The sequence below is a fragment of the Podarcis pityusensis genome, assembly GCF_964106645.2.
Source record: "Podarcis pityusensis genome assembly, chromosome: 15".
Taxonomy (NCBI): Eukaryota; Metazoa; Chordata; class Lepidosauria; order Squamata; family Lacertidae; genus Podarcis; species Podarcis pityusensis.
In genome coordinates, this window is record NC_138040.1 from 32,713,164 (window position 1) to 32,733,965 (window position 20,802).

The 20,802-nt window shown below is 41.0% G+C and overlaps 1 protein-coding gene and 1 long non-coding RNA gene across 5 annotated transcripts in view; one reads left to right on the forward strand and one right to left on the reverse strand.

The window, feature by feature from the left end:
- CDON (cell adhesion associated, oncogene regulated) overlaps positions 1 to 20,802 on the forward strand; it is a 116,372-nt gene that overhangs the window by 50,376 nt on the left and 45,194 nt on the right. Inside the window, exon 1 of one of the 4 annotated variants that reach the window (XM_080982330.1) lies at positions 6,634 to 6,791. The exons of 1 other annotated variant lie outside the window; for it this stretch is intronic. The gene's annotated coding sequence lies outside the window, so the exon portion shown is untranslated. Of the gene's footprint in view, positions 1 to 6,633; positions 6,792 to 6,956; positions 7,093 to 10,720; positions 10,885 to 20,802 lie in introns of those variants that run through there. 2 more of the 4 variants (XM_080982333.1, XM_080982332.1) reach the window with 2 other exon arrangements.
- On the reverse strand, positions 14,449 to 18,335 carry LOC308464648. Its single transcript, XR_013980117.1, has 2 exons — positions 17,174 to 18,335; positions 14,449 to 14,564 (listed from the first exon to the last, which is right to left on the reverse strand). It is a non-coding gene; the product is annotated as an uncharacterized lncRNA (long non-coding RNA).

The window sequence follows — 20,802 nt, forward strand, 5'->3', positions numbered from 1 at the left end:
AATACCTTCTTATTGAAGAAACAGAAATCTCCTAACAAGTTTTGCTGCAGCCTGGAAAACCATTCACAAACTTGTAAATCCCATTAACTTCAGTGACATAGCGGTTACAAGTGGTTTTCGGGCTCTGCCCTTGTTATTTTCAGTCATTTGGATTTATTGAAGGAGGGGAACTGGGGTGTCAAAGGCAAGTCACTCCACCTAAATAAAAACAAAGCCCCAAAGCAGAGGATCTTTTGTGCTGAAGGATCACAGACAGAAGCTCTGTTGGTTCAGCTTCCTGGCTTCTGGCAACAGGTCAGGCAGAGTTAAGTGATTTAACTTTTTAGAAAGGAGTTAAGTCCTCTTTCAGGGCTTTTTTTTGTTTTTGTTTTTTCTTAGGATTAGAGAAAATGTGGGTGTTTTCCCCCACCACTCCACCCTCCTCCTCCAGGCTTAATTCTGAAAGAATGCAGAAGGATGCATTCAAGGGTGCTGTCCCGAGGCACCCAACTTTAATCACAAGGTAAACCTTTTGTGGAGGTACCCTAGTAGAAAAGACAGCCATTCTAGGGTGCTAATTAGCTGCGAGTTAAGCTTCTGACAAATCCAGCTGAAATAAATGTGGGATGGGAAACACATCCAGGAATGCAGGTAGAAGAATGTGAAGCGGAGGTGAATGAATAGCCTCCGCTGATTATACATCCCCTCCGCAGCACTCCGACAGACAGGTAGCGGGGGAGAAAGGACGTTTAATCTGAGACCATAGAAAATTGCATTGTGGCCTGCCTTGAAGGATCTCTGCCTGGGTTTTAGCTGCTGTCGTCAGCAGGACTGTCCTTTCCTTAGGGAACAGAAGGAGAGGCAGAGAGAGCACCATGCTGGGGTATAGAGTACATCCTGGCAGGGGACTGGATTTGATTCACTCCCTTAGCATCATTATTCTCTACAGAGCAAAGAAATTTTAAAAAGGGGTATCTAAGTGAAGCAGGCAAGTGGAGTATGTAAGTGAAGCAAACCACATTTAACAGAGGCGATATAGAGAAAACATGCTAGCCATGTCTTCTGTTCCTTGCAGATAAATCACTTTTTGATTTGTCTTATTTTGTCATTGTTTTGTTTGCAGAGATTTGCTGGCTGAATATATTTCCTTTGCAGCAAACTCAGCAAAATATTAACTAATTTTGTCTGATGAGTAAGGAAACATTTCAGCATCCTCAAGGGCAGTTCCACTACACACACACACACACACACACTTCATTTTAGTCATGCCACAAGTTCATTTGAAAACTGATGTAATGTGAAATAAGCTCTTAAAACTGCCAGAAACAGCACCCAGGTGTTTAAAAACACAGTCTCAAAAAGAGCCCAAAGTTATTTCAGTAGGGCACAGTGGACAGAGCATTTAGACTGGAGAGACACATGTTCAAATCTCTGCCCAGCCATGGAGCTCCCTGGGTAGCCTTGGGCCAGTTTGTTGTTGTTTAGTCGTGTCCGACTCTTCGTGACCCCATGGACCAGAGCACGCCAGACACTCCTGTCTTCCACTGCCTCCTGCAGTTTGGTCAAACTCATGCTGGTAGCTTCGAGAACACTGTCCAACCATCTCGTTCTCCTTCTCCTTGTGCCCTCCATCTTTCCCAACATCAGGGTCTTTTCCAGGGAATCTTCTCTTCTCATGAGGTGGCCAAAGTATTGGAGCCTCAGCTTCAGGATCTGTCCTTCCAGTGAGCACTCAGGGTTGATTTCCTTAAGAATGGATAAGTTTGTTCTTCTTGCAGTCCGTGGGACTCTCAAGAGTCTCCTCTAGCACCATAATTCAAAAGCATCAATTCTTCGGCGATCAGCCTTCTTTATGGTCCAACTCTCACTTCCATACATCACTACTGGGAAAACCATAGCTTTAACTATACGGACCTTTGTGTGCTTTTTTATTTATTTACAGGGAGTCTGTTTTTATTCATTTGGTGGTGGTGGGCGTATTCAAAAGTGGTATCCCACACCAGGCATCATAGAATCATAGAATTGTAGAGTTGGAAGGGACCCCGAGGGTCATCTAGTCCAACCCCCTGCAATGCAGGAATCTCAACTAAAGCACCCATGACAAATGGCCACCCAGCCTCTGCTTAAAAACCTCTGATGGAAGAGTCCACCACGTCCCAAAGAAGTCCATTCTTGTCCAACAGATCTTCCTGTCAAAAAGTTGTTCCTGGTGTTTAATCTCCTTTCTTGAAACTTGAAGCCATTGGTTTGAGTCCTACCCTCCAGAGCAGGAGAAAACAAGCTTGCTCCGTCTTCCAAGTCACAGCCCTTGAGATACCGTATTTTTCGCTCTATAAGACGCACTAGACCACAAGATGCACCTAGTTTTTGGAGGAGGAAAACAAGAAAAAAAAATATTCTGAATCTCAGAAGCCAGAACAGCAAGAGGGATCGCTACGCAGTGAAAGCAGCAATCCCTCTTGCTGTTCTGGTTTCTGGGATAGCTGCGCAGCCTGCATTCGCTCCATAAGACGCACACACATTTCCCCTTACTTTTTAGGAGGGAAAAAGTGAGTCTTATAGAGCAAAAAATACAGTAGCTATCATATCTCATTTCAGTCTCCTCTTTTCCAGGCTAAACACACCAAACTCCATCAACCATTCAGAGTTTCAGACCCTTGACCATCTTAGTTGACCCCCTCTGCACATCTTCCAGCCTGTCAATATCTTTCTTAAATTGTGGTACCCAGAACTGGACACAGCATTCCAGGTGTGGTCTGACCAAGGCAGAATAGAGCGGCACTGTTGCTTCCCCTGATCTGTGTAAGAATTTAGGCTGCAGTCCTAACCCCCTTACTTAGGAACAAGCCCCACTGACTTCAGCAGGACTTATTTCTCAGTAGACCTGGTTGGTTGAATTTACTTACATGCCACTCTTCCACAATGGGCTGCACCCAAAGTGGCTTACAGCAAACATCCAAAAATCAAAATACAAATATACAAAATATAGAGCATGTCAGTAAATTTCAAAAATGACAAGTTAACAAACACAGAATAAATTCAGTATTACCAAAACACACACACCACAATATAGGTTTAAGTACTGTAAATACAAAGCAAAACAAGAGTTAACTGACAATAAAGCTCACAGCTCAGAGGGGAGGGGTCCTCTCACCAGGCTAGATGACACATACAGCTGGCTCCCAAATCCTTACTCCAGAGGAGGCTGGCAGCAGCAAAAATAAGAAGTTGGGCAGAGCAATGATGGTCAGTCTCTTCCCTAGCATCCTAGTGCATATCTTATTGGTTAGGAGTTCACTGTTGGTATAAAGTTTATCCATGAATTCTTATGGAAGCAACAACCTTTTATTTTCACTCCTTGAAAGAAATGTTTTCGCTAATAGTATTACAATTTCTAAGCACTTACCTGGATGAGAGCCAGCCATTTCCTGAGATCCCCTTTTCCCCAAGACTCCATTATATTTATTTTAAAACTTGGTGGAGGTGGGGTTTTGAAAACGCTTTGCTTAATTTAAACCCTTTGTTTTTGCTTCACTATTAATGTCAATATATATGGCCTGCAACAAAGAATCTTGTTTTGTCTAGCGACGTTGATCCTTCCAAAAATGCTTATTTTTAGAACACCTAAAAGTCAACCAAACATGCAGCAGCCACAATCTGTCTTCTTTTAGACAGGAAAAATAGAAGCTTCTTTTGGGTTTCTGTTTGTTTGTTTGTTTCGTTGTTAAACAACTCCACAATGTTCAAGTGGATTCTAACCACAGCCAGATGACATATAATGTCACTAGGGTGGTTGTGTGCCCTAATTTACAATGGGCAGTCCTCTATTGGGCTGACACTCCTCTATTGGAAGCGTCCAAGTCTCGTTTAAAGAGAAAGAACCCCAAGAATGGAGAGCAGGTGCCATGAAGTTTGAGATCAACAGTGAACACCTGCACAGAAGAAAAAGCAGACACCTGGCCATAGTTGTTCCCACTACTGTGAGATGTTATTTTAGTTAAATGATAGCAATTCTTCCTAATTTTACATCGTTACATATAAATTGGGGATGCGGGTGGTGCTAGAGCCTAGGACTTGCTGATCAAAAGGTCGGTGGTTCGAATCCCCGCGACGGGGTAAGCTCCCGTTGCTCGGTCCCTGCTCCTGCCAACCTAGCAGTTTGAAAGCACATCAAAGTGCAAGTAGATAAATAGGTACCGCTCCGGCGGGAAGGGAAACAGCGTTTCTGTGTGCTGCTCTGGTTCGCCAGAAGCAGCTTAGTCATGCTGGCCACATGACCCGGAAGCTGTATGCTGGCTCCCTCAGCCAATAAAGCGAGATGTGAGCCGCAACCCCAGAGTCGGCCACAACTGGACCTAATGTTCAGGGGTCCCTTTACCTTTACTTTTTACATATAAATTAGATACGTAAGTTTTTTGCAAATCTGTCCTCTTTTTGAGGTGATACATTTCCACTCTTTTTGGGTGCTATATAAATGAGCACCTCAGCTGGAGCTAGCTGAATTGCCCATGGTGTATTGTCATTAAAGATTTAGAAATATTTTATGACTGTTCTTCCCCATATCTCTATATGTTAAAGGAGACAGTTGGGGAGGCTAAACAAACTTATTAGGGAACAAGCCCCCATTGGACACAATGGTCTTAATTCCAAATAAACATGTATCAGAGACATAAGGCATATTCAGGACTGTATGTTTGCATGTGTTACCAAAGGTAAACTTGATCAGAGCAAGAGTTATTGCAGGAGCTACTCAAGTGCTACAGCTATTAGAAAGTAAGATCATCACTCCTGGGATGGTAATACGTACAGGATAGGGGCACATGCATTCTTGAGCAAAGATAAGATACTGCATTGAATTTCATGAATGCATATTTCAATTTTTTTCCTTTCATTATGAATGGGTAAGTGTGGCAAAGAAAGGAATCACAATAGCAAATGAGAGCAGGAGACTGCACTCTGTGTATCAAGTGTAGAATTTTATTTATGGCATTAGAATTACACTGGCTTTGTGCCAGTGCAAAAAAATCAACCCCGTGGCACTCCTTTCAAGGTTTTCAGCTTCCCCAAGGAGAGAAGTTCTAGTTAGCAAATGAGTAGCTTTATTTATTTATGACACATGGCCATTTTTAATTTCAGAATTTGTTATGCATATCATCACTGTGGCCTCTGGGGACATCAGGCATAAAACTGAACCTCTGATATATAGCATTCCGTGCTGCTGGTGGTAAATATATTAACTCAGCCTTGCAGAAGACTTTCAGATAATTTACTAGCTCACCTGTCTACAGCTACAGGCCATCAAGCAGACCCAGCAGCAAGTTGCCCTTTGTTTATTTTTGTTTAATTGCTACCTTTATATCTCTCCTTTCTTCCATGATGTATAATTCCCAGACAGACTCTCCAGGGGGAGGAGCAGAGGGCTCTGAGTGACTGACCCAAGGATATTCAGTGAGCTTCATGGCTGAGTGGGAGGATTTGAACCCTAGTCTCCCAGGCCCTAGTTTGGCACTCTAACCACTGCAGCGCACTGCCTCTCACATATGTGAGCCCTGTGGTGCTCTGGTCACTTTAAACTGCTATCATATGCCTCTATGCAGTGCTTTTTTCCTTAAAAAATGTTTAGGAGTACTCTCATTTTGACTCAAGAAAATCTCCATTTTGTAGTTCAAATCGGGAAAAATAAATACAGTAAATGGACAAAAGTGCAAAGATTCACAAAATGTTTAGGGGTATGCATCTCCCTGCGTCCCCCCAGAAAAAAAGCACTGCCTCTATGAATAAATAACACACGTAATTTTTTTAAAAAATGGGTTTTATAAAGGAGCAACACTGCAATCCCACACCTGCTGACCTAGAAGCATGTCCCACTAAACTAAATGGGGTTTATTTCTGACACTAGGATCGTAGCGTTCATCTCAGTAAAGTGCGCAGCGATAAAGCCCACAGCAAACCGTACACGAACTTCGCACGTTGCTGGATCTCATTGAGAAAACTGGAGGTCAAACAGAGTTACACATGCCCGCAGCTCCGCCTCCTTTTCTGGACGGCAACGCCCATGTTCGTACGGGGGGAGGAAGAGAGAAACACCTTCGCTGTTCCTTTCTCGGACTTCCAAGCGGCGGCGCCCCCCTTCGAAGCCAGCCGTTTCCTCAACAAACTCGCCGCCCTCACATCTCCGCTTAAGCAACGGACGCGGCTCGGCCAGGATTGAGATTTCGCTCTTTTACGCACGCACCCCCCCCACCTTCCATTTGTTTACGCCATTGGTACATTCCAAGAGTGTTGCGGTGGCGGGAGGAGGGAGGAGCGCGGGAAGGCAAAGGAAACCGCCGTTTGGCTGAGAGAGCGCGGTGGGCGGCGCTTGAGGCGCGAGCCCAGCCGTTTTGACTTGTGAGGAGAAGGAGGAGGAGGAGGAAGGCGGAGCCTCAAGCGCGCGCCTCCCTCTCCGTCTGTGAGAGGCTGCGCTCGGGCGCGAGCGGGCCATGGGGGCGGAGCTTAACGCACCCACCCACCTACCCTCGCGAGCGGAGCCGAGCGCGCGCCTGTCGTTTGCTGGCTCGCGCGGGCGCGCGCGCGTTCCCTCCCTCAGTTCAGTCAATCGGTCCGTCAGTGCTTGAGAGTCGTGTGTTGTTCGTTGGCTGCGGCGGCGGCGCAGGACGGGACGGTCTGCTCTGGCCGGTTGGTCGGTCGGTGTTGGATGGAGGGTCCCGTCCGCCTCGCCTGCTCTCTCTGGAATGTACTGGGGGGCGGCTGCCGAGTGGGAGCGAGGGCTCTATGGGCGCAGGCAGCGCCGCTGCTGCCGCTGAGGAGAGGTGAGAAGGAGGGGAGCCGCGGCGCTGGCGGGGGGTGGGGGGTGGGAGTGGGGGCGGGTTGGCTGCGGTGGGTGTGTTAAAAGCCGGTGAGGGGATGAAGAGAGGCCGAAGAAGTGCCGGGGCTTCGGGCCGAATGCCTTGAGCCCGGCCAGCCCTGGGTGTGCGCGCGTACGTGTGTATGCGCGCTTGGAGTTACAGGTCACCTCAGGAGGGCAAAGTGTAGGGCCGGGGGACGCTGCTGCAGCTGCTGAGGGCCCTCAGAGAGGAGGAGGAGGAGGAGGAGGTGCTCTTCAGTTAAATGGTGAGGCTCGGTGTTTACAATCGGTTCGTTTTTACGGCTACGTGTAAAGAAAAAACCTCGGGTCGTCGCACACTGTACTCTGAACCGGGAAGTGGGGCGCGTTTGTGTGTAAACGAATCGGATCCGAAGCAAGAGCCGGGTGTTAGCTGCAGGCTGATTTTGGCGGGGACACCCCCTCCCCAATGCACAACACCCACACACCCTGTAAAAAACCCAACAACACGGGTCATCAATGTGCGAAACAAATAAACACGTGCGCACATGTGTGACCCCTTTAAAGGCTCGCTGATTTATTATGCGAGTAAGCTGATGTGGGCTACGTGCAGCAAGCAGCCCACTCAATCAAGGCAAGAAGCAGTTAGGTTTTGCGCTGAGGCGGAAGCATCAGCAATGTTTCATGGCACCTGGAAGACAGTTTTATCCGGGATGTTAGCTTCACGAAAGCTGCTGCCATAATAAACCTGCTCCTCTAAGTTGTGCCGCAGATACCATTTGCTTTATTCAAAGACATGAAGCATGATCCAGCCAGCCACATCTAAACTGGATCACAGTTCATGAAAGTGGGATTCTGTAGCCCATGTAAACTTATACCACAATAAGTATATTGCTTTTAAATATGTTATAGAAGTGAGGTTTCTATTGTATTCTGGTGTTTATATTTGGTTTTAATTCATGTTTCACGTTACAAAGTACTTTAGGTCTCTTTTTTGAAAAATGCATCTAATGAATGCAATTGATAATAATAAAGCTTCTTAAAGTGCCCCAAGACTTTCTTCTGTGTATATGTGTTTGCTTTAATAAGCTACCATGTCTACTCCTCTGGAATTTGAGGAAATAAAGTTTGTTTAATCTGAAATAGTATCTTTTTAAATCCTAGAACTGTGAAAAGAAAGAAGCATTATGACATTAGTCTTTAATTATGGGTGTCATTTTTGATATCACGGTATCCATCCTCTAAGGTTGGCACTTGAAAAATCTGTTTGTTGTTTAGTGCCCCCAAGCTTTCCCCCTATATACAAAGGGATGAGCACCTCTTACTCAGCTGTACTTTTCTGCAGAGTGCATATGCAAACTAACACTGGGGTTCTGGAATAACCAACGCCTCCTGGTTCCATTTATAAATGTGAAAGTTTTTTTTGGGGGGGGGGTTGGAGGCAGATGACTCTTAACTTTCTTTTTTACCTTTCATTTTTACCTGACAATGGATGAAATATTTTGATTGGTATGAATATACCCTCTTGCACTTGATTACTTTACTTTAAAATAAGTTAGCCTAGTACAAGACATCACTTTTTAAGACTTCTGCCCCCATATCCTAGACTTCCTTTAATGTCAAAAAATGCTTCTGCCTACTTTTTGTTACCTGACTTTGCAGTCAGGGATAACCTTACCTGATTGTGTTCCTGTCATTTATGTTGCAGTTCCAAAAGCTCTAGTGTGTACAGGTGGAAGGAAGAATACCTGTGATTACCTGTGTGAACTGGAAGGTATTCTGTTCCTTCTGGTTAAGGCATGGATGCTGTATATCCATGACCAAATCCCATAGAAGCAGATAATTGGATCCTAAGCAGCTGCCATGTCTGCAGTCTTCTGATGCCTTCTTGATCAGAAACTTGCTTTTGATAGAGCCAAAAGCAGTTCCTGGCACTTCAATGGGAAATGTGATTGAGAAGCTTGGTTGTCAACTTCAAACTGTTTTAAGTTCTGGCACATCTCTTTATGAACATGAAACTGTAAGCTGCATCTTGTTTTTCTTAAAAAGTATTTATAGCAACTACATGTTGGGAGTTCTTCTCATTTGGGCTGAGATGAAACATCACATTTTGTCTGGAAAGTTTAAATTAACTGTTGTTAACTGCTGCTCAACTAGAAAGCATTCTTACCAGGAGCAGCCTGCATTGCCGCTATCTGTTATGCACATGTTAAAATTGCATAGTGTCCAAATGAGTTGTGTGGAAGAAAGATATTATAAAATAAGAAAAGTTTGTTTCTCTGTACTGTACCTAATTTCAGAGGAACAGTTTGCTTACTTAATCAGGAACATAATTCGCTGTGACTTGTGGGTTTACATAAGAGAATTCTTAGCATTAAGTTCTTTCAGCATCTTAATTAACCAAACTTGCAGGAGATTGATGCCTCAATCTGCTGTTCCTGGAGGCTATCTCTATTGATTTCTAAGCAGAGTATTTATGATTCTGTGTCAAAACACTTGTGTTTGTGTCAAAAGGAGATCAGTTGTGATTTTAACCCTGTATCATTCTTAACAGAGGATTGGCTGGTTTTAAAACTTTGTATTCAAATATGATTTTTCCTGAGAAAAGAACTCTACAGTGTCATTTAGTTTTCTCAAAAAGGACACAGTAAAGAGTTGGATCATGTTGCTTTAGTTTGTAGGTTTCATAATCCTTGCCCAGTCTGGCAGGTGGTTTGACTTTCAAGTGAATTAAATTGATTGTTTAGACAGCCAGGTCAGCAAAACAGTACAGAATGAGTTTTCTATGTACCAGAGCAAGAACTGTTGTACTCCTTTTACTGTCAAAGTGAGAGAGGACTTGGTACTGAACTCAATTTAGGAGGCCTATAATCTGATGCTTTTCCATGATGGATAAAAAACATGCAGACCTATTTTGATGTATTTTTACATTTTTTCGGGGCGAGTGTTTCTTTTTAGTTATAACATGTACATAAACTAGGGGTTGAATCTAGTTCATTATGACCTATTATCTGACAGTTTCCTTTCACAAGTAATAATGGTTGTAGTCTGTCGGCAGCACATTTTAAACAGGATTTAGAGCAATATTATTTTAAATGTTAATGTTATCTAACTGTGAAATATCCGTTGACTTTTAGCCATAAAAGTTATCTCCCAGGGCCATTTGGCATTCGTTATATCTCATGATTTTCAAAACTCAGGGTATTCAGCAACATCAGTGTCATGTACAAAGAGATTTCATTTTTAAGGTTAAAAATCTAAAGGAAAAATTAATCACTGCTAGCTTGTTTTCATGCTCAAAGAGTTAAGCATGAATGTCTTGCTGTTAAAATGAAACCATGCAGTATGCAATAATAGGAAACATCCCTTTGTAGAATATGTAGCATTTTGTATGATTCTTTTAATATTTCCTTAGTTCCCTTTTTCAGCCTTGTGATGTACAGTATCGCTGTCACGCACAATCTGGGTAATAGTACTGAGGTGATATTAATGTGACTCTTTAAAATCAAACTAATTATATCTGCCTGAAAGAGCCACATTAGTGTGATTCTTGCTCCCTAGTGCTTTTTTGGAGCCCTGGAGACAACCTAGTGAATAGGGCTGAAAATTCATTCTGTATTTGATTAAATGGAACAGACTCGTTGCTTCTTACCCCAGCAGGGGCTATGAGATCTCTTGATCCCCGAAGCGGCTCATAGACCCTGGGAATTCCATTAGCAAGCACCTGAGGAATTTCTGCCCTGCAGTGCCTTTTTTTGTAATACGGGTGGGGGTGGGGAAAATAGAACAAGAAGTATATCACTCTTGATGATGAGTGGGGGAGGCTACACCAGAAGAATCTGTATGTTGGCAGATCTAAAATCAAGGCATGACTTAACAGCTTATCTAGTGAGAGAAAAGCCCAACCCCAAAGAATACGAATAGTTAGACACTGATGTTTAAAGAGAACTGTACTTTACTTAAGGCACTGAAATTAGTTCAACCACCCTTATTATTGAAACCATCACTTATTTCTCAGTCTGAAGAAGCAAACCGGTGGCAAACCATTATCAGTGCAAGCACTTAGACTTGTGGAGTGGGTGAGTCTTTTTAATAAGATGGAATATAACAGGCAATGGTGTGTACTTTTTATTTGCCAGTTAATATAAATTTGGTTTTTTGATTATTTTTAATCATATTTGTGGTACTGTTTAAAGCACAGATTTTTGCTGAGAGAAGCCTCTAGAGCACTATTTTGATCACGCTGATTTTTTTTAAAAGGTCTGAATAAGTAACAGATTCTTGGTAATTAACCTTTTATTTGTATACTTTTCATCTTCCCCCACAGGAAAAATATTGGTAATTGAAGCATTTCTCAATAGTTCCAAGTTTGTGTTCATTATCTTTTTATCTTATTTTTTTGATAACATATGCAAGTAGTATATGATTTGTATGCAAGAATATATATGGATTGCACTATACATGTTTGATCATTTGGTGATTATCATATTTCTATATTAAATGGTATATTTCGTATGTGGTCCATTGTTTCCATTTACAATTTGTACATGGAATTCCTGTCTATTTTTTAGACATACTTCATTAAAACAACCAAGGTACTTAGCAATTGAATATTGCACCTTGCCTGAACATAATCACAAAGACTGCACAGGTAGTCTTGTGTAATGTGGCTTACTATTAAGGATGACAATCCCTTCTCTAAATACCTACTTCCCTCTACCTGCTCCAATTTTTAAACATTATTTTTAATTGAAAAGGTTTAGGAAGCAAAGCTTATTCTTTAACATGATTCTTGGAGGGTGTGCTAATTTCAGGGTTTAGATTTTCTGTTGTTATTTGTATATGTACATTAAATGTGGAAATTGTAATGATTTGATTTACAGCACCAGCAGTGCTTTTTTTCCCCTTAAAAAATGTTTAGGGGTACTCTCATTTTGACTCAAGAAAATCACCATTTTATAGTTCAAATTGGGAAAAATAAATACAGTAAATGGACAAAAGTACAAAGATTCACAAAATGTTAAGGGGCATGCATCCCCCCAGAAAAAAGCACTGAACATCAGTATTGGCTAAGATTGTTTCTGGTACTGTCTGAGTTTGGAATCCAATTTTAGTAGTTGCAATGACAAACATTTCCAGTAGCATTTCTACTTTATCATTTGGATATTTTAAAATAGAGCATATGAAGGGGGAAGAAAATTGTAAGGAGTTCCTTAGATTTAATTCAATCTGTTGCATGAAATATACTTCTGAAGTAAGATTGGAATATTATTTGTTTGTAAGTTTCATTTAAGCATAATTAGGTATGATGTGCGCTAACAAGTATAATAAATAGCTTAAATGTCAGCGTGGTAAAAGCACAAAACAGTGGGAAAATGATAAAATGGTATTATATTGATTGACACAAGAGCTAATATTTTAGGATGACAGCTGAATCTCTCCTGTAGTACTAACATTTGAAAGTAAGATTTTATTTCCAACACAATTTTTATTCTGAGAAGTTGGCATTCTCTGCTCATGTTCTGCAAACATTGATCTTCTCTATTTCTGTTTAGTAAAATTATCTAGTTTGTGATGTTTACAAAATTCTTTTCAGCTATGCAGAACATTGGCTGTGACGTACTCCCTCTGCTGGTCAGCTGCAAAGGCAGCACTATTTGTGAATACAGTACCTGTTCAGGAAACTTTAGACACTTTCATGTTTGATAGTACAACAGCTATAACTTTAGGGAAACAAAGAAAACAGTAATTTGGGAGTCATACTAGCACTACTATCTGTCTGTTAGAATGTAAATTCAAAATTCTTGATTTCAGCTTTCTCTTTTGGAATGGGTTCACCAAAGCACGAATTGCACACACATGCATTTGTTATCAAAGTACAAAAAATATATGCACTGTATTCTGTATATTAGAAGATTTAAGCTTTTAAAAACTAGATGGGCAGTCAGTCCATGTCAAGTTATTGGCACAATAAAACTATGTATTGAAAACCACAGAAACAAGTTTGGATAGTGACTTGAAGAAAGGGCACAGTTTTTAAAATGTAATGCTATCTTAGCATTGCAGCCAAGTCTGTTCTTTTAATGTAAAGTAAACTATCTTAAAGTAGCCTGGGGCATTTTATGTAGTACTGATGTTTGCCTTAGAAATGTGTCATAAGTGAGTATTCCAATCTATATTTTGTGTGGTAACTGATGTAGCATTTGCTTTATGATGCCAGTTTTTGATGGTTCATTGTGCTCAATAACTTCAGCAAAACGTATCAGTAAATAGCAGGTAACTTTCTCTGTCTCTACTGAAAATGGTTTTTCTTGCTACCTGTAGGGTTTTACATGAGTCTACTGTCTACAGCTGTCTTGATGAGTCTTCACCAACCTAGTACTCTCCATATGTTTTAGACAACTAGCTGGCTGAGGCTGATGGAAATTAAGTCCAACAACATCTGGCGGGCAGCAGGTTGGGGAAGGCTGACATTAAGGTTTTAGAAATTAGTGGCCACTGAGAGAACAGCATGCTGGATTAGACGGACCTTTGGTCTGATCCAGCAGGGCTGCTTGTATGTTTGTATCCATAGAAAAGTAGGTGGCAAGTAACAAAGCAGGGAATTGGTGTAAGTAAGCTGTACAGAGAGTGTGTGGAAGACAGCTGTGCTGAAAAATCGGGTGGAGTCTAGCTAATCTGCTGGGCATTGAGGATGCATGTGAGGCAGAGATGCACAGTGCACTGAGGGTTTACTTACCTCACTGCTTCAACAATGGGGTTGTGATTTTATGACAAGTCCATTGAGGTCTGGGCATCTCTAAGGCAGTCATAACCAGGCAGGAAATGTATGTGATCTTAGAAGTGAGAAGGCAGCAGGCTGTGGGTTCTGATTCTGCACGTTTGTTGAGTGTGAGGGAAGAGAAGTGGTGATCGTCATCCCTGTCTTTCTACCTGAGCCCTTTGTTGGCAGTATAGGCAGTGAACATACTCTCCTCACCCCTCACAGCATATATGCAGGAAGCATGATGTTGGCACAAGAGAAAGCATGATGCAGTCAGCTGACATATCAGTAAGGGAGGGTGATGGAATAAGTTAGGCAAACAGATATGGGAGATAAACATGGATAATGGAGACCATGTATCAGGAAAAGTGAGGAGAAATTTTCTCTCAGTCTACTATTTAGTAACTGGGGGCACATTTGTGTATTCTGTACCAGCCAGTGCATTGGGTGTGGGCCCCTAGGGTCCTAAATTGAACTATTAGAAGAATAAGTCTTGGAATCCAGTGTCAGCCTCCTGATGGTGCTCTCTGTGATTGAAAGTGAGGGCATGTTAGAGGAGGTCAGCAGCCTCTTCCTGCCTATGGAACTTCTTCCAGCTTTCTATGAAATCCTGTCCTGTACTGGACAGATATGGAGAAGGTGTCGGAACACCACTTTTTTGTACCTTATACCTCCCAGCTAAGACTATTCCAACCCATCATCCATTACAACTGTATTTTGCAGTAGGCATGCCTTGATTCACCGGCAGTCCCCAATAACCTGAATCAGCTGCTCACCATTGCCAACAAACCACATAACAGAGGCACAAATGCAAGGATCAGACACTGCAACAAGCCCAGATACAGATGCAATAAAATAGGTATTAAAGCACCTAATAATGTTAACCACAATATCAAGGGTTTATTCACCTGCTTGTCTTCCAATATGATATACAGTATCATCTGCCAGTAATGGCCTTCTGCATTCTATACAGTATAGGGCAAACAGGTCAGTAGCCTTTATGCAAAGAAAGAGAGAGAAAACACAAATATTACATCCAAAAGGACCATATTCCATTGGCGAACATTTCACCACCATAGAATACTCTTTTACTGACCTTAAGTTGACCGTTCTTGAACAAAGAGAGGTGTTGATTAATTCGCAATGCCAGGATGTGTATGTTACTGTTCACAAAGCAATGTCGCTCATTGTAATTTTTTACATACAGTTAAGCGTTAATACATTTTTCACCATCTGTGTTTCGTACATTTCATTTTCTGCTCATCTGACAGCTAATGTTTTGTCTCTTTCTCTATAGTCATGTGTATTATATTGTAGCTACTCATTCAGCATCATATTCCATAAATCTGATAAAGTGGGGTTTAGTCCTTGAAAGCATGTGCCATAATAAATTAATTTTAAAGATGCTGCAAGACTTCGTTTTTTGCCCATATTCTAAATAAAACAATCTAAATAAAATGTTCTAAATAAAACAAACAAGTTGTTGCTTGAATACCTGAGGCTACAATATTAGAAATTATTAAAAAGCAAATAATCACAACTCCTTAATTTAATTCTTCTAATCCTCTTTCAGTAATCACATAAGTTATAAAGCATTTGACTGCTGGTGCAAGACTTGCCTACCACTAAGTGGATTTATTTTTGGCATTATATCACATAAATCAGGGGCTGTAAAAACAATGTTGATACCATGTAAATTTTAGAATAGCTGTAGCCTTCAATCCAAGAAATCTTTCTAATAAGACAGTTGAATTGTTGAAGGAATACTGAAATGATACTGTTGTAAATCTGCTGTTCTGTGATCTGATGAAGCTGTTGAGATACATTTTGGAATATTAAAGCTTGATTTCCTCATGGAATCTTCTGCTGAGTTACCTGGAAATTTGCACTGGGTTTTGGTTTCCTTAAACTTGATAGAATTACAGGAGGTTAAAAAGTGTGGTCCACCAATTCATTTGAATCGAGTATATATGCCAACAAAATGCAAGCAAGACTGAGTTTGGTGAAAATGTCAGTGAAGTATAGAATAAATAACATGAGGTCAAAACTTAACAGTTGCTCCTTTCTTACTTCATATTGAGTGAGATTTATTTCGTCTCTCTACCATATGCTGGTTGAAATTCTGTGGAACTCGTGTTTGCTTTGTGTTCCCATTCATGGGACTTGTATTTTCCCTGTGGCCATGAATTCAGTGAATTCTAATTACCTATGATGTAAGATAGTAGTAGATGACTGGGTGGCTATAAATTGTAGCTGCAGGTGTGGATTTAATAGATATATGTTCCTTTTATGGATCACAAATAGTATCTATAGTACAAGTTGCAACAGAAAATAAGACTTGATAAGCTGGCTTACTTTTGGCCTATATTTTATAGAGTTGCCATAGTTTATTGAGATTGTCAGTGGAAGTACAGTTGAAAATTACTGTAAGTTATTAGTTATTTTAGACTAGAGTTCAGATACCTTTGCACAAGTACTTAACGACTGGTGGATACTTAATAGCAGAACACCATCATTCTTTAGCCAAAGCGGATACTAAGCAGTGTGGTGTAATGGTTAGAGTGTTGCATCAGGACCTGGGAGAGCAGGGTTTGAATCCCCACTCAGCCATGAAACTCACTGGATGATCTTGGGACAGTCACCATTTCTTAGCCTAGCCTACCTCACAGGATTGTTGTGAGGATGACATGGTGGGGGGAGGAGAACCATGTACACCACCTTGAGATCCTTGGAAGATAAAGGTGGTATATTAATGTAAGCAATAAATAACAACCACCACCACCACCACCACCCTGATAGATATGTTCTGCCTCCAAAGTTGGAAACCACAGGAGGGGAGAGTGTTGTTGTACTCAGATCCTGCTTATGGGTTTTCCATACACATCTGGTTGGTCAGTGTGAGAACAGGCTGCTGAAGCAGATGGGCCACTGGCCTGATCCAGCAGTCTCTTTTTGCATTCTTGTGTGTGTGTCTCTTCCTGTCATTTAAGTTATGGAATTTCCCAAAAGAACAGTACTGAGGCATCTGAGCATTGTGATGGAATGAAATGTCAGATCTCTACACTTGTTCTCTAGACCTTCCTTCATCATATCTGAATGTCCTTAATGTCATTTTTCTAGTCTTTCAAACCAAATTAATAGGTCTTCAGGCCTCTACGTTGGCTCATCTTACTTTTCTCTCCATGCAATTGAATTTGAGACTACTTGAGAGATCATATTTGGATTTAATCCTAGTTCTTGTTGTGCATGTTAGTACCTTGCTTTCTTTTTGAATGCAATGTATCTAACTACTGATTGCTTACACTAGTGAATGGAGAAAGGCACTGTAAAGCTAAAAGGATTTCCTTACTGAAAATGCACCAACAGTCTTCTTGGGTTTCTTCTTCTGTACCGGCAACTCTCAACTTGCAGGGGTTACGCTCCAGGGACAGCCCATAAAGCCAAAATCGTATATAGTCCAAAACACATTGGGTTGAGTGGGTGTGTAAGAGTGCCAAAGCCTTTTTCCCTAGACACCTATTCCATTTCCGTCCACTTGTTTATTTTTTAGCCGAGCACATAAAACTGGATGTGTGCAAGTTAAATGCACACAAGTTGCAAGTTACCTGTACTGCCGTGCTTGATTTGCTTTCTTGAGATGTGTGGACTGTTACTGGGTTGTTTATGCACTTCTGGCATGGCATACCTTGTGTGTTCTACTCCATTCTTGTGACATACTTTAGTCAGAATGTTTTGGAATGTGGAATATTATACAGAGAATCATGCTTCTAGGTCAGAGGGTAGATGGTTCTATTATATCTCCAGGCCGCATCTGTATTCCATGTGCAAGTTCCATTAGACTGTTATTGGCCATACCTAAGAACCAGATGTGTTCGACATGGTTTAGTGTGCATTACATAGTCAGGGCCATATGCATGCCAAGTTTTAGAACAAAGCTGCTTTTTTGTGTGTCTCGTTATAACAATTGAATAATTAAAACAGTTGAAAATCCTGCCCTACCCTATTCCTTTAGCTTGCAGATGTGTAATTTGGTTGACCTATGAGTTGAGTTCAAGAATGAAAATTTATAGACCTCAAGGCAAAATGTAAAAGGCTTACCAATTGAAGTGTGGCTCAGATAAATGGGTGGTGGCCGCTATCTAGCTTCGAAACATGTACAGCATTTTGGTTTTTCAGAGGAGAAAAATATTTCTCTCTAGGCATCACACCATAATTAGAATTTCTTACACAACTGTGTAATCATGTTGGCAATATGTCAGCAAAATGTGTACAGTTTTTTAGCTATGTGACCCACGGAGTCTTACAATGATGAGTTGCCCAACTTTTCTTAGCCTTTATAGTTTCCAAGAATTAAACTAATAGAAATGTTGAAAAGTCAGGAGCAAGGAAATACATTAAAATATGTATTCATTGGTCGGTGGTCATAATCAGTGGTCATAATTTCTAAGTTAAATCAATATTTTTTTAAGGGTTGCAAAAAACTCTTCAAAGTTTTCTGTTACCATTCTGTATGGCATGAAGAAAGAAAGTCTCAAAATGGGACTGGAAAAATGTAGTGAACTCTAATAAAAGAGTAAATGGACAATTTACTACATTATTTTGTTGAAATGTTCCTTGGGGGTGTAAATTTAGTTTAAGGTGAATTATAATGCCTCTGAGGAGGGTTTATATTGATACTCATTGGACAGTTTACTGTTTTACTTGAGTTCTCTCCTTTACCCTGTACTATTTTGAGGTTTCCCTCTTTCTCTGCTCTTTTGCATTTGGTTCTGTCCTTTTTTATTTAGTGTTGTAGCCTTCAGCTCTTAAGCTATAATAAGCCTGGTTGACATTGCAAGACACAGGATTTTCTTAGTGACTTTCAATTTCAGTAGTAGATGGATTTATGTGAATTTAATACTTGCAGAAATAAGCCACCATTGTATTTTGTTTCCCAGTAACTTGCACACAGAGAATTTGTCTCAGGATTGTGGGTTTGAGACCTACATTGGGTAAAAGATTCCTGCGTTGGGTAAAAGATTCCTGCATTGCAGGGGGTTGGACTAGGTGTCCCACATGGTCCCTTCCAACTCTACAGTTCTATGATTCTAAGTTTCTGTGAAATAAATTCCCTGGAAAAGTTCGAGTTCCTTCAAATGGTTGTGGTGTTTGATGAAACATGAAATGGTGCTTTGTGGCAAGTTGGCATATTTTTGTTCCTACTAGCTCATGCTGAAACTTGACTCGAAAAACAAAACACCCTAGTCTAGTCATAGTGAATCAGTGGAACACTTTACCTGTTGCTTTAAATTAAACCTTTTTCCAGGAAAGTGTTGTGACTTGTAGAATCTAGAAAAATTTTTTACTAGTGAACATCTGTGATTCTAGGTTGTAAAAAGTGCTTGGTACACCCTTTATCTCTAGAGTTTGGTTTATCTTTAGTGCCTGACTCTGTTTTTAATTTAAATTTATATTTACCACTTTGAGAACTGAAGGTTCTCAAAGTGGTAAATATTAATATACTATTAAAATCAAACAAGGTTAGGAATGAAGTTACAGCAACAAAGTAAGCTTTAAAGCAACATATGGTCACCATCAGAGCACTAGTAGGAGGGACAGATAATCACAATAGCAGAGGCATGAAAAAAAAGCAGGGTTTTTTTACAAGATGTTGAAATGCCAATAAAGAGTGGGAGAAACAAGTGTCTTGGGATTGGGAGTCACATAATCAGAGCAGTACACCTTGATACGTATGATTACTACATGCACAGTGATTTCCAAATTTGGGGCAGGGTGGACAATATCATATTTGTAATACAGTGGTGCCCCGCAAGATGAATGCCTCGCAAGATGGAAAACCCGCTAGACGAAAGGGTTTTCCATTTTTGAGTTGCTTCGCAGGACGAATTTTCCTATGGGCTTGCTTCGCAAGACGAAAATGTCTTGCGAGTCTTGAGATTTTTTTTTCGCTCCCCCCCCATTTTCTAAGCCGCTAAGCCGCTAATAGCCTTTTAGCAGCTAAGCTGATAAGCCTTTAATAGCCGCTAAACCGCTAATAGCGCTAATCTGCTAAGCCGCTAATAGGGTTGCTTCGCAAGACGAAAAAACCGCTAGACGAAGACACTCGCGGAACGGATTAATTTCGTCTTGCGAGGCACCACTGTATGTATAAATGGAGTGTGGACTGCTTGATTCCTTCCGTGTTTTAGAACAGTGAAATAAACTTGGAAGCGAGTTTGTTGCTCATCAACTTTAATTCAGAGCATAAATGGAGGCATAACATTGTTGCTGGGTTATATAGATATCTCACGTTTAACAAATGAAAATAGGCATATTTGTTCCTGAACAGGGATAGCATAACCACTATAGTCCATGCATTTGTAATTTCTAGGCTAGATTACTACAATGTGCTCTATGTGGGGCTGCCCTTGGGTCTTGTGTGGAAGCTCCAGCCGGGGATGTGGCTGACAGCAAGTGACAACATAGTTAAAACATTAGCATTGCTGCCAATCTGCTACTAAGTCAGGTTCTGGGTCCTTGTATTAATTTACCTTAGGGACCACCTGAACCCTTACATTCCAGACTGATCCCTGAGATAATCTGCAGGGGCATCATTAGTTGTTTCCTAAGTTAACGAGACTCATTTGATAGTAACAAGAAGCCTTTTGTGTCACTGGAATACTTGTGGAATACTCTGCCAGTAGAGGTACCTTCTTTTTCAGCTTTTAAATCAGGGGTAGGCAACCTAAGGCCGGATGTGGCCCAATTGCCTTCTCAATCCGGCCCGTGGATGGACCGGGAATCAGCGTGTTTTTAAATGAGTAGAATTTATTTATTTAAATGTTATTTAAAATGCATCTCGGGGTTATTTGTGGGGCATAGGAATTCGTTCATCCCCCCCCCAAAAAAATATAGTCTGACACCCCACAAGGTCTGAGGGACAGTGGACCCGCCCATGGCTGGAAAAGGTTGCTGACCCCTGTTTTAAATGCTTGCTGAATTTTTTTCTATTTCATGAGGCTTATGCTGGCAATTACACATACAGTACATCTTTCTGTAATGGTTAGCTGTTCTCTGGGTTGTTTTTTTTACTGAAATTTTGTTTACTTTTTATGTATAACTGTTGTAAACCACTGTGATACTTTTTTAAAGAATAGCAGTATACAAATGTTCAAAACAAACAATTAAAGCATTTCATATTGGAGTCAAATACAAGCCATCTAGTTGCCCAAGGTGAGCAGGTTCAAATGCCTGA